This window comes from Malaclemys terrapin, chromosome 4, assembly GCF_027887155.1.
Source record: "Malaclemys terrapin pileata isolate rMalTer1 chromosome 4, rMalTer1.hap1, whole genome shotgun sequence".
Classification (NCBI taxonomy): Eukaryota; Metazoa; Chordata; order Testudines; family Emydidae; genus Malaclemys; species Malaclemys terrapin.
Genome location: NC_071508.1, coordinates 39,203,922 through 39,217,415, shown reverse-complemented (window position 1 = coordinate 39,217,415; position 13,494 = coordinate 39,203,922). Strand labels below are relative to the sequence as shown.

Here is a 13,494-nt window from a genome sequence, read left to right as displayed (position 1 = left end):
CTCATAGGATATAGCATTTCATAGTGAACCATGTGGCTATTTCCATAATTTATGTGTAGCATAGCGTGATGTTTCCCTGGTGTTATCCAGACCGGTGATCCGCTAGGTTACTCCAATCCTTGACTCTGGGAGCCAGCCTTATTCTGCTTTGCCTTTGGCATGCAAGTTGCTCCGTGGATTGTGCAACTGAATGACACTAGCCAATATATCCGGTCCTGGACACAACCCCAGGAACCTCCGTCTTGCAGTGTCCAGTTATGCCTGCTGGACACTGCAAGCTTATATAAGTTTGTCAATTTAACAAAGAAATTGATATGCACCAGGCTTGTTATCCCAAGGGGAATCTCTGACACACTTTAAACCAAATGCACTGCTTCAGATAAAATAAACAAATCTATTAACTATAAAAGATTTTGAGTGATTATAAGTCAAAGCACAACAAGTCAGATTTGGTCAAATGAAACAGCAAAACGCATTCTAATTTGATCTTAACACTTCCAGTGCCCTTACAAACTTAGATGCTTCTCACCACAGGGTGACTGGTTGCCCTTCAGCCAGGCTCTCCCCTTTGATCAACACTTCAGTTGCTTGGTGGTGATGTCTGCAGATGGAGGTGGAAGAGAGAGGAAGAGCATGGCAAACATCTCTCCCTTTTATCATGTTATTTCTTCCCTCTTGGCTTTGGCCTCCCCCCCACTTCAGAGTCAGGTGAGCATTACCTCATTATAGTCCCTACTGACCAAGGGAAGGGGGGTGACTCACTCAAGAGTCCAACAAATCCTTTGTTGTTGCCTAGGCCACCCACAACCACTTCAGATTTGGGGACAACTTATACCTTCAAGTCAGTGGCACTGCTATGGATACCCGCATGGCCCCACAGTATGCCAACATTTTTATGGCTGACTTAGAACAACGCTTCCTCAGCTCTCGTCCCCTAGTGCCCCTCCTCTACTTGCGCTACATTGATGACATCTTCATCATATGGACCCACGGAAAGGAGGCCCTTGAAGAATTCCACCTGGACTTCAACAATTTCCACCCCACCATCAACCTCAGCCTGGACCAGTCCACACAAGAGATCCACTTCCTGGACACTACAGTACAAATAAGTGATGGTCACATAAACACCACCCTATACCGGAAACCTACTGACCGCTATACGTACCTACATGCCTCCAGCTTCCATCCAAGACACATCATACGATCCATTGTCTACAGCCAAGCCCTAAGATACAACCGAATTTGCTCCAACCCCTCAGACAGAGACAAACACCTACAAGATCTTTATCAAGCATTCGTAAAACTACAATACCCACCTGGGGAAGTGAGGAAACAGATTGACAGAGCAAGACGGGTACCCAGAAATCACCTACTACAGGACAGGCCCAACAAGGACAATAACAGAACACCACTGGCCATCACATACAGCCCCCAGCTAAAACCTCTCCAGCGCATTATCCACGACCTACAACCTATCCTGGAAAATGATCCCTCACTCTCACAGACCTTGGGAGACAGGCCAGTCCTTGCTTACAGACAACCCCCCAACCTGAAGCAAATACTCACCAGCAACTACACACCACACCACAGAAACACCAACCCAGGAACCTATCCCTGTAGCAAACCTCGTTGCCTACTCTGTCCCCATATCTACTCTGGCAACAGCATCAGAGGACCCAACCACATCAGCCACACCATCAGGGGCTCATTCACCTGCACATCCACTAATGTCATATATGCCATCATGTGCCAGCAATGCCCCTCTGCCATGTACATTGGCCAAACCGGACAGTCCCTCCGCAAAAGAATAAATGGACACAAATCGGACATCAGGAATGGTAACATACACAAGCCAGTAAGTGAACACTTCAATCTCCCTGGTCATTCTATCACAGATTTAAAAGTCACTGTCATTGAACAAAAAAACTTCAGAAACAGACTTCAAAGAGAAACAGCAGAACTAAAATTCATTTGCAAATTCAACACCATTAATCTGGGCTTGAATAGGGATTGGGAGTGGCTGGCTCACTACAGAAGCAGCTTTTCCTCTCCTGGAATTGACACCTCCTCATCTATTATTGGGAGTGGACTACATCCACCCTGGCACTTGTGAAGTAACTCCCTGCTCTCCATGTGTCTGTATATAATGCCTGCATCTGTAGCTTTCACTCTATGCATCCGAAGAAGTGAGGTTTTTACTCACGAAAGCTTATGCCCAAATAAATCTGTTAGTCTTTAAGGTGCCACCAGACTCTGTTGTTTTTGTAGATACAGACTAACACGGCTACCCCCTGATACTTGCCTAGGCCAGTGTCCTTTGTTCCTGTGAGGCTGGGCTGGGTTTGTCCCATACATGCCCTGATGAGGTGTGAACTGCCCCTCTGCTCTGGACAGTTTTTGCCTGGGGTTGCTTTAAGCCATGAGGACACATTTTCAGCCTCTTAACTATATATATATGAAATTACAACCTATAACATTACTGTAACAACAATTACTATAACATCACTATAACAACAATGCTCAGTGCATCATGAGCCTTCTGCAGACAGCTGACATGACAAACTTTGCATTGGATACCACACAATCATAAGGATGAATATGGGGGATGTAGGTACAGAACATCACACATATGCAGCCAGAATGGGATATCTTAGTACATTAAGATTAAGGTGTGTTATCCCTAGAATCCCTGAAACTACAGGTGTGCATCCTGGGAAGGTCAACTCAGCCATTAATGACAGGTTTCAGAGTAGCAGCCGTGTTAGTCTGTATCCGCAAAAAGAAGAACAGGAGTACTTGTGGCACCTTAGAGACTAACAAATTTATTAGAGCATAAGCTTTCGTGGACTACATCCGAAGAAGTGGGCTGTAGTCCACGAAAGCTTATGCTCTAATAAATTTGTTAGTCTCTAAGGTGCCACAAGTACTCCTGTTCTTCTTCTTTCAGCCATTAATCACTCTGAAGTATGTCAAAGGTACATAATACAGTTACTGAGAAAGGACCTTGTGTGTGAAATCTTAAACCAGGAGGTCCTACTCACTTTCTGGGCGAGATTAAAGATCCCAAGATGCTTTTCATAAAAGAGTAGAGAGGCTCTTTCCAGTGAGCTGTCTAAGCCGTCCCCTCCCTGTTATATGTGGTGGTTAATATCTATCCGCCTCTTGCCCTCCACCCTAGGGGTGGTTTCATTTTAATGGTGTTGTAATACATACAGGGTTTACGAAGCATTTTTTAGAAAAATAAAGGAATCATTGTGTGTCTTATATACACACACACACACACGGTATGTATCACTATTTGTATTGGTGGTGAAAGAGGATATTCTTCTGCTAAAGCCGGGCTTCTAAAACAATAACTGTCATTCAGTAAACTGGATCTCTATCAGTCCAGCCTCGCTGTGTGCACCTTGTCGTGCGACATTCCACTGGTGAGAACTCAGCAGGGACGTTTCCTCTCCAGGTAGTACTGCACATATGCAAGGTAAAAAGCTGAAAATCAAGTCCCCTCCCGTAACATGCAGGGCAGGAAAACACTGTGTGACAAGATTGGACCCCAGGAGCTCAAGCTGTTACTACCACACCAATGAATTGGCACAAATCCTTTGCTCATCTGTTTCCCGACTGCAAGAAAGGTGTGTGGTATCATAGAATTTGTGTCAACACTCGGTCCCCATTATACATGGCTTGGGTAAGTCGCCAGTATGAACTGACCAGCCCCTCAGCTGGTGGCACTATCTTAAAATAGTGTGTTATTGCATAACTGAAATGAGAGACTTGGTAGGGAAGGTACAGAGACACTTCTTTTAAAGTAATAATAGTTTACAAATATAGAACCAGATTTCCCAGAGTTCGGTTCCCATTCAGACACCAAAATAAGTGCCCAGATTTTCCAAATGGAGCTCAGCATGCGAGATTGGCACCCTCTCTTCGAGGACCCCAAAGCACAAGTCACATGTCCTCTCTTCCTATCTTGCCAAAAGATACATCAGAATAGCCCAGTAACAGACGCACAGTTTCAGGGTAAGCATTGTCTGCCCATGATGGGAGGGGAGTGCCTTGTACCATCCTTTAAGGATCTCCCCAGCCTTTAAAGAAGAGGAGGAACACTGTAAAATTTGAAGGGACGTTTTGGTTTCCAAAGGAATCCCTCTCCCGGAACATAAGAAAAGTTCTACCTGCAGTACAGAGACCTGGGTTCTAGTTCCACCTCTAGAACTGACTCATTATATAACCTTTGACAACTACTCTCTGCCTTGGTTTCCCCACCAGACAGATGGAGACAGGAATATGTCCCATTCTTTGTAAAGTGGGCTATTTAAGCCTTAACTATATTGAAACCAATGGGGACTTCTCATAAAACTCAGGCCATGTCTACAAGCTGTGCTGCTGTAGCCCTGTACGTACAGACTTGCTACAGTGACAGAAGGGGTGTTTTCTGTTGCTGTAGTAAATCTACCCCCTCAAGAGGTGGTAGCTAGGTCAACAGATGAATTGTTCAATCAATCTAGCGGAGTCTATATGGGGGCTTAGGTCAGTTTAACTGTGTTGCTCAGGGGTGTGAAAAAATGTTCACGCCCCTGAGAGATGTAGCTAGTTTGACCTAAGTTTTAGATGTAAACCAGGCCTAAAGATTAGGATGTATGGAAGAGTTTCCAGGATCAGAGCATGAGCAGGTGCCACTTCCGAAGCATGAGAATACACAAACTTCCCAATGGTGCAGTAATATATACCCTGATGCCCTCAAAATCTTGCCCAGTAAACACTTAAAAAAAAAATCCTTCATCTGTCCAGCCAAGCATTTCATTTCCCTTCCTTCCAACCACAGATTTAATGAACCCTGAAAATAGTCACCTATAAGCAGAACAGTTACTAAAGTGGTTTTCCCAAGTGTTCTGCTTGGTGCCATCAGCCCTTCAACAGTCATGGTGGATCGATCCTCCGTGTCCATAGAGTAGGAGTTGAGGGAATCGCATGTCTCCAAAAACTCTCTCCTGACCTGATCTGGCATTCCTTGTTCACCCAAAATTCTCAATTAACTCAATAGGGACCTGATCCCACTCTCATTTACATGGGTGTAAATCTGGAGTAACTCCACTGAAGTTAGTTATGCCAGTGTAAATGCAAAGTGAGAGCAGAATGCGTCTCTAGGTGGTATGAGAGGGGTGTGCAAGGACTGGGGTCAGGCCCCTGCTGGCTCCCATATGCTTAGGAGGAGGTGCTATTACTAGTGCTCGTTCATCTTGTATGGAACACTAACACAGCAGTGAAGCTGGAACAGCGATTGGGAGCCCAAGCCGCCCGTGTAAACCCACTGATTTCAATGCACAAAACTAGCTAACAGTAGAATCAGCCCTTTCCTCCCTGCACTTCATATCTACCCCTTGACTTCAATAGGCTTTGCATCAGGCCCTGTGTGCATTTGCCCAAGACGAAGGCTATTTGTCCACATCCTCTGCCTCACTCCAAATTTCCACATTGAAGATGCCAAGACAGGGAGGCCCTTAATTACCCAAGCAGGAAAAAACACCTAGGTAGACAGAGTGAGCCTGTGAGCCAATGGAAAGCCTGGGAGAGGTGGCTCATGCTTCACAAAAGGCGCCTTGTTCCCCCCACTGAACTGCCAGGTCAGTAATTTCCCCTCCTCCTTCTCTACCGCCCCCGCTGCCCAAATCTTCCCAGATGACAGAAAACAGAAATAATGCCCACCCCAAAGCCCTCCCTGCCCTTAGCCCAGGCAGCATGGAGCTCTGCCACCTCCCCCTCCCCCCCCCCCGCTGCGCCAGGTGTCAGCAGAGGCGCCCAGCACTGGAGGCAGCTCCAGGGATGCAGCCTGACAGCCTCAAGCTCCTAGTTACACAGTAACCTGTTGTCTGGTTGTGGCTCCGCCTCTCCCTGCCTCCCAGGCCTCCCCTCCCTGTGCTGTTCCTCCACTGCCCAGACGCCACCTGCTTTCAGTGAAGCTCGGGAGACTAAAGTGGAAGACAGGGGCAGAGTGAATATAAAAAGGAGTCACCCTGGAAAATTAGGTGGGTTCCCCCTTCCCTCCTTCTCTGTTAAACTATTCAGCTAAAAGCCTCTGGGACACTGGGGCTGCATCCACATCAGCCAAAGCACTTTGCTGAGGGAAAAGCAGAGGGGCTCCTGGTGTGCTGAGAATGGCAGCAGGACTTCCCTAACAGGGCACAGCTAACTGGGAGAGGAAATAAAGACCAGGAAACAGCAGAGGCTTCTCAGCACTGGTAAGTCTCACCTCTTAGTTCTCCACAGTCCATTATTCTCTGTGACATGTGCCTACTTCAAAGAATGGGGCCATGCAGCTGGGGAAGCATGTGCGTTTGGGGCAGGGAAAGGTTGTAAGAATTTAGTGCTGGGAGACATTAAAGAGAGGGATTTCTCTAAAGAAGGAAAAAGCATCAAATTTTCCAGTGTTTTCCTTTTCTCGCCCCTTCCTGCCCAGTGTCCTACCTCCAGTAGGTGGCACTTTCTTGGCAGGGGATGGCTGTTTGGCAGAGAAGAGGCTTTTTAATGAAATCTGAAGATTGTATTTTTGTGTCGCTGTTTGTTTGCAAACAAACGTTGGGGTTTCCTCCTCTCCGGAGAAGTTGGAAGGAATTTTCCCTGTTTCATATTTGGGTCCTTTCCTACTTGCTGGTTTGCTAGGTCGTCCCACAGCACACAATTTTACACCATACTTAAAAATCTAGTGGGGGTAATTTCTGAGCGGCAGGGCTCACTCATGACTGTGCAGGCTCCCTGAAATCTTTCATTCTATACCTGTAGCAAGAGAGATTGTCTGTATACTCTCCCCGTTTTGCTTATTTGGATGTTAAATGTCCTCAGGGGGACATTTGGCGAGACTAGATTTCTTTGAAGTGTTGACTGATGGTATTTTTAAACTCTGGGAATTATTCCTCATATTGTGAAACAATCAGGCAGTAAAATACGATGCTACATCTCCTATAATTAGGGCTATTCCATGTGATTCTGCCTCTGCTGGGCTGCTTTGAAAATGTTCCAAGAACTGTCTGGAAGATTAAACAGGGACAGATCCTTCAGTTCTTGCTCATTCAAAAATCCTATTGCAGTCACTGAGCTGCCACTGCAGGGTTTGCCCCGCAGTGAGGCCAGTTTCTATGTCAGGGAAAGCAATTGTAGTGAGAGGGCCAGATCCTCGACTGGTGTAAACTGTCCTACCTGTATTGAAGTCAATGGAGCTACTGCTGTCCACCACCTGAGAAGTTATCTGTGAGCCTTCTTAGTGCCAAACAAAATACAGCTAATATGGGCTCCAAGAATTCCTCAGTAAAGCTTGCAGTTGTGTGTTCAAAGTTCCATTTAGTTGTGTGATCAAGTGATTTGCTTGGGCACAGAAAAGAACGGTTCAGTAGAAAAAGAGACCCTGATAACTAAGTTCTTTGGAGGTATGGGCCTTTTTAAAAGGCTCTGGTCATAAAAAAGGAGATTGAAAGCCACGGACTTTGCTATGGAAATGCAAATAAATGCAGTAGAAACCGCCATGCCGGGCGGCATATTGTTCTCATTTAAACAAAAGACATTTAGAGTAATATAAATTATTTAATTACCATCTTAGATTTGCGGTCAGACCTGAACCTGATCCTCAGCTGGTGTCCAAAACTGGTTGTCTAGTATAGGTTGGTCTTTATGATAAAGTGGAACCGAACTGCACTGGAAACCACATGGGGATACTTTAATATTATTTGTATAGTGGTAGGGCCTAGGAGCCCCAGTCATGGACCTGCTCCTCCATTACACTAGGCACTGTACAAACCTTAACGTGATTGACTGGGATGAGGGTTTACTTACTAGTGCCAGGTGTTGCTTAATGCAGGTGCATGATTATTTGTCTGACATATTAAAGCTCCGATCATTAGGTTTTGTAGTATAACACTCGAAAGCTGAACCTACGCTAAAGGAACAGACTACGCAGAATCTGCTATGGGTATAAGTCAGCTGTGGTAGTGAATTGAGCTATGCCAAGTTGCTCCAGCTGAGGATCTGAACCCTGGATCGGACAAATCACTTTCCTTTGTGCGTTGCAAAGGTGAGTACCCTTTAGATGGGCTTGTGACTGTCCAGGTTTCTTATTAGGGATGAGGGAAATTTAAGAGGCCCCACAGTTCTAAAGGCCCCAAACGCTTCCAAAAATATTCCAATGGTTTTGTCAGATTAAGGAAAAAGTGAAATATATCTATGTATTGTCAGTGTGTGTGGAGGTGGGGTTGAGGAATGTCCATAGGAAACAACTCAGAGCACTATGTGTGATCAATTAACTATTCTGGGGCATGAAAAAAAAAAATCCCACATTGGGATGCGGGGGTGGGGGGCAGGGGAGTGAAAATTTAATCTCACAGAATTATTGCCTGGATGATTCTCTCAGGGCTGGGTCCCTCAGCTATGTCCTCCTGTCTGTCTCTTTTCATTTCTCCCTCTCTCTGCTCCCTCTCTCCCCCACATCCTGGTCTCTCTCTCTCTCCTGTGAATGCTGATTCCGGGAAGGTTAAGTGGTTTTGTTGACAACCATTTTCTCCTAGCACAAGGCCAAATTCTGCCCTGACTCACACCTTGCACAAATTTATAATTTCAGCGTGATCTGTAATAAAGCTATCCACTACCTGCTGATTCTACCCAAATATACACAAACCTGCCAGCCTTCCAAACATCTCCTCTGACAAACGGTCCCCAGAGGCTGTGCCTTTGAAAGACTTTCTGGAATAACATCACAGCCAGGGATTATTTCCCACCCTGCAATAAAAGACACCCAAATGGCCCAACCTTTGCAACTGTTCTTCCTGGAATGATGTCACAATGGCAGTGCATAGCATATCGAACATTGCAACATCACTCCTTTGCCAAGGTATCCACATCAGATCTTGTTTGACCCATGTTCATTAGATAGATAGCTAGTAATGTGGGCAGTTTGCTAAGAGCCTTCAAAACCTCTCACCTGATCTTTGAGATACCTCTTTCTTCCTCTCCCATTCTACTCATCTGTAATAAGAAGCCTTATTGAAAAGCTTTCATAAACAACATGCATATGATTATGCTGCCGCTAATCTGAAATTCTCTAGCCACAGAATAGGTCGTGGAAGCTCCCAAACACTACCCCACCTATATTACAGCAGGGACTCTGGACCCCAGCCAAGAATGAGCTAGACATTATGCAATCTGAGGCCAAGCTGGGAACAAACTTTGGCTCCTGACTCCCAGTCCAGTGCCCTACCCACATGACCATGTGGCCTATTTATCTTATCTCTGGGCGTTGCCACTGCTAGAGGCTAGAGGGGAGTTTGAGTCTCCAGACCCATTCAATCATTGGCCTCTCTGTCGAGATGCATTTTAGGGTCAGTGGTGGTGGGGTGGACACTTGTCCACTGGAAGCTGGACTGAGACATTTCGTGTGTCTTTCATATATCTTTGAGGAGGTGACAACAATTCACCCTACCTGCACTGGATTTGAACAGACAACCTTAGGGCAAATATATCCTATTACCAATCCCTAAGACGGCTAGTCACTACAAACAGGGAGTTTAACTTTTAACTGGAGCACCTTAGGGAGCCGGTAATGCATGCAACTCTGATTGTCCTGATACTGCACAGAAAAGGCCCCTTTTGCTAGGCAGATTTGTATGCAAATGGAAAGCTTTTCCCTTTGAAGGGAGGCAAAAGGTTTCCATTCACATTATGCACCTCTTCGGTGGCAGAGTGATTTGTAATCCTCTTTTGGTGAAACGCATGATGCAGAGGATAAGACGACCTGTTTTCTTCCCCAGGTCATCTGGATAAATGAGTAGGAATCACAACTAAAAAAGGGAAATAATCTGCCCTCAAAGTGTCCATGTAGCACAACAATTTGGAAGCCTCACACAGTTAGTTTTGGTTGCATAATGAATGCACTTAGGCTCCACCCAGGCTACAGCTCATCAGTGTTCACAACCCCACTACTGAAATAGGCTTGTTCCTAGCAGGGCTCTAGAAACATTTCCTTAGCTTGTGAGGATGGGAATATTTTTTCTGACAGCCTCGTTATAAACCATGCTCTGGACTACAAGGTAGGGGGGTCATTATTCCATACCATGATTCTCAGAAAAACTGTTCCTGTCCACACCAGCTATGCTAACACCCTGCTAGCAAAAGTCACATAGAAAGAGCAATGGGTGTATTTTCCGAGGCAAAGGAGGCTGCTCATTCTGTGATGCTCTCCTCACCAGTGCGAGTCTGATGTTTTCAGAGGAAATACAGTTCTTGGTTAGGGACACCAGTTTCCTCAGTCTGCTCCTCCCACCAGCAGGCTCCTGTTGCTTCCTCATGGGAAGACTCCGTTTGACTTCAATGGGCTTGAGATCAGGCCCTGTTGGTCTCCCACTTAGGCAGATGATGTATCCCTGAGAGAAGGGAATGGTCCTACTTTCAGGCTTGTCCAGATTATTCTACAACAATAGGTGTTTTGTCCCAGTTGTTTCCAACACTTACATACTTGTGTGGCGGAGCCTCTAGCTAGTTAAGCCAGTGAAACTGACCGCAGCCAGGCTGAGTGTATCTGTACCTCAGACTTGTCATGCTGTCCTCTCCAAGGCTCTCTAGCGAACCCCCTGCCTGCCCCAGCTAAAGTGCTGCCAAAATCCTCCTGCCCGTGCTTTCCGGACACCCCACCAGAACCGTGCCCTGCCCCCACACCAGCTACAGCTGACTGGGGCTTTCCACCATGAAAATGCGGGTCACTCAACTCCTGCTGCTCCCAATTCTCCCACCTTCTCACTGGCTGAAAAAGAAAAATAATGACTTCATTGCTGTAGCTCTCAGCCTCCCTGCTTCAAATGCTTGGGGCTGCCTGCCACATGCTCTGTATGTCTCTAGGAGCAGCTCTGCTCTCCACAGCAGCCAGGCAAACTGTCTTGACACTATGTTTGCTTAAACCATGTATTAGAATAGTGCATCTAACCCAAGTAGGACTGGAAAAGGTGTGTGTGGGGGGGGCTGCTCTGCGCTGGCCCACAGGTGTGAATTACAACAGCTGTTGCTATGGCAACTAGGGATCATTAAGGGTGAAGGGGTATCCTAGCCATGCTCCTTTTTCCCCAACCATCTCCCCACATGGGCTGGATGGAGGAGTTGGCAAGATTTCTCCTACATTGCTGGGGGTGGAATCCTTCTGTGGCCAGTTAAAGAGGCTTTAGGGGAGCTTTGCCCTGGTGGAGCAGCATACAGCTGCTTTGACACAGCGGAAAATCTGGATTTTAAACCACAGGGACCAATTACAGCCTTTGCATAAGAGTGCAACTCCCACTAGAGCTAATAAGAAATGCACCCAGCTAGATATGGCACTAATAAGAATATTACAGGCTTCATTAGGATTTGTTCTTTCAATGCAAATTCTCAAGGGGGACAGCAAATTTCTCCTTCATTCTGGACCCCAAATCTGGTATCAGCTCAAAACAGTCTCTTATTTTCTTTGAATTATTTCTTCCTGTTTTCTTTTTCTCAGTTTATTGCCTTATCAGTCCCAAATTGTCCAGATTTATATCCCACAAGGGGTAAAGTGCAGTCCATTTGCATGGCAGTAAACCAAAGTACCATCCATCCAGCAGTGAAATTCACCGGTGCTGTGTAACTCTGAAAGAGAAACACTCTCCATAGGAAGAAAGGCGCTAATGGAAAGGCACAGTCCTCCATATCAACACTCCCCATAACCAGCACAGTTTACATCCTACCTTAGACAATCTTCCTTTTGCCAAGGACAGCTGAATGGGAATCGTCTTGGAGCTTAAGGGCTGGTCCACACTAAGCCCCCAGCTCGAACTAAGATACGCAACTTCAGCTACATGAATAACGTAGCTGAAGTCGAAGTATCTTAGTTCGAACTTAAGGGTACTTACCGCGGGTCCACACGCGGCAGGCAGGCTCCTCCGTCGACTCCACGTACTCCTCTCGCGGAGCAGGAGTATCGGCGTCAACGGCGAGCACTTCCGGGATCGATCCCAGAAGATCAATTGCTTGCCACCGAACCAGCAGGTAAGTATAGACGTTCCCTCAGAGTAAGAGTCCCTGAGTCACACTTTGTAGCAAGGACGACATTACAACTCAAGACGATCAGTACAATGGTTTTCATTGGTAGAAGGAACAAAAGTGCTGTGTTTATGAACGACTGACATGGGCCAAAGCTGGACCATCTTTGAATTTTATGGAAGTTGAGTGATAGGAGGTTTGGCGTGAGATCCCAGCATCCAAATGTGCCCCAGTGGTTTTGGTTCCTGTTTAGATCCAAAGCCAGAGCCACTGTAATGATTCCATTCAGATGCAGCTTAAGTGTCCCGACAGCTCCTGCTATCGTGAATCTTTTGCCCTAGGTGGCAGAAAACTCACACAAATAATTGATCTCACAAGGTTTCTGGGTTAGTGACGCCAAACCTTAACTCTCCCCCAAGTCAGCCTTCAGCCTAAACCATCTGGATCCTGCCTCAATAGCCCAGCTCTATTGACTTCAGGAGTGTATTTTCTTAACCCATCAGACTACTTTCTTCCTCCCTGATAATTGCTGCAAGTGGGACTTCTCTGAGATCCCTTCACGTCCTCACTTTAATATTTCTGATACTAACCTGATGGAACTAAGGAATTCACATACTGATGGCAGGTGGAGGTGCTTAGCATAGTCAAGGCCTCTCTGATCAATATTGTGGGCCACAGTCTATGCTGATTTATCCCCAGTGCAACTCCAAAGGGCCAAACTCTGATCTCAGTTACATGGACTTCAGCGGAGTTGACCCAGATTTACACCAATGTGAGATTCGAATCAGGCCCATAGATATCAGTGTGGTTCCCTGGGGATTTAGGCTTTGATCCAGAAAAGCACTGAAGCACGTTCTTAACTTGTAGTGTGTGAGTAGTCCCATTGACTTCAAGGAGGGTTTGAAATCGGTCCCCAAATTCAGACCCATTACTGGATAGTCCCTGTTTCTATAATGGGCTGATAGAAAATCCCGTATCTGCACACCTCCAAATTTTCATGGTGGGTGGAATCAGCAGGCCTGATCTCTCTCTCATGGTGATATAAACCAGGAGTCACTTCGTTGAAATCTATGCATCAGAGCCTCAGCATGGCTCCAATGGAACTGCACCAACTCATGTCAGCTGAAGATCTGGCCTTATAGTTTTACATCCGTGCAAAACTAATGCTAGTGAGAGGAGAGTCGGGGCTGGGATCCAGATCCAGATTTGCTATAATCAGGCAATATCTTGGAGTTCCAGGCAGTACCCCATGTGATTCAAATTAAACCTGAAGTAGGCTGGCATGTAAGGAATGTGGATAAAGTGGTTTTTGGCCTTGGAAATGAGGCGGGAAGAGTAAACATGTCACAAAAGCCTGAGGGCACTAATTTCAGTTCACTGACCAATCTCAGTTAAGGCTGAACATTGAAGAAAACATCCAAAGGTTAATTACTCCTGCTGGTCACAGCTGCTTTAAAAAAAAAAAAAATA

General features: G+C 46.0%; 1 protein-coding gene across 2 annotated transcripts in view; it reads left to right on the top strand.

The window, feature by feature from the left end:
* Nucleotides 1-5,934: 5,934 nt before the first annotated feature.
* The window catches only part of EPS8L2 (EPS8 like 2), a 120,203-nt gene continuing 112,643 nt past the window's right edge, over nucleotides 5,935-13,494 (top strand). The window contains exon 1 of one of the 2 annotated variants that reach the window (XM_054026649.1): nucleotides 5,935-6,026. The gene's annotated coding sequence lies outside the window, so the exon portion shown is untranslated. Of the gene's footprint in view, nucleotides 6,240-13,494 lie in introns of both variants that reach the window. The other variant, XM_054026648.1, reaches the window with a different exon arrangement.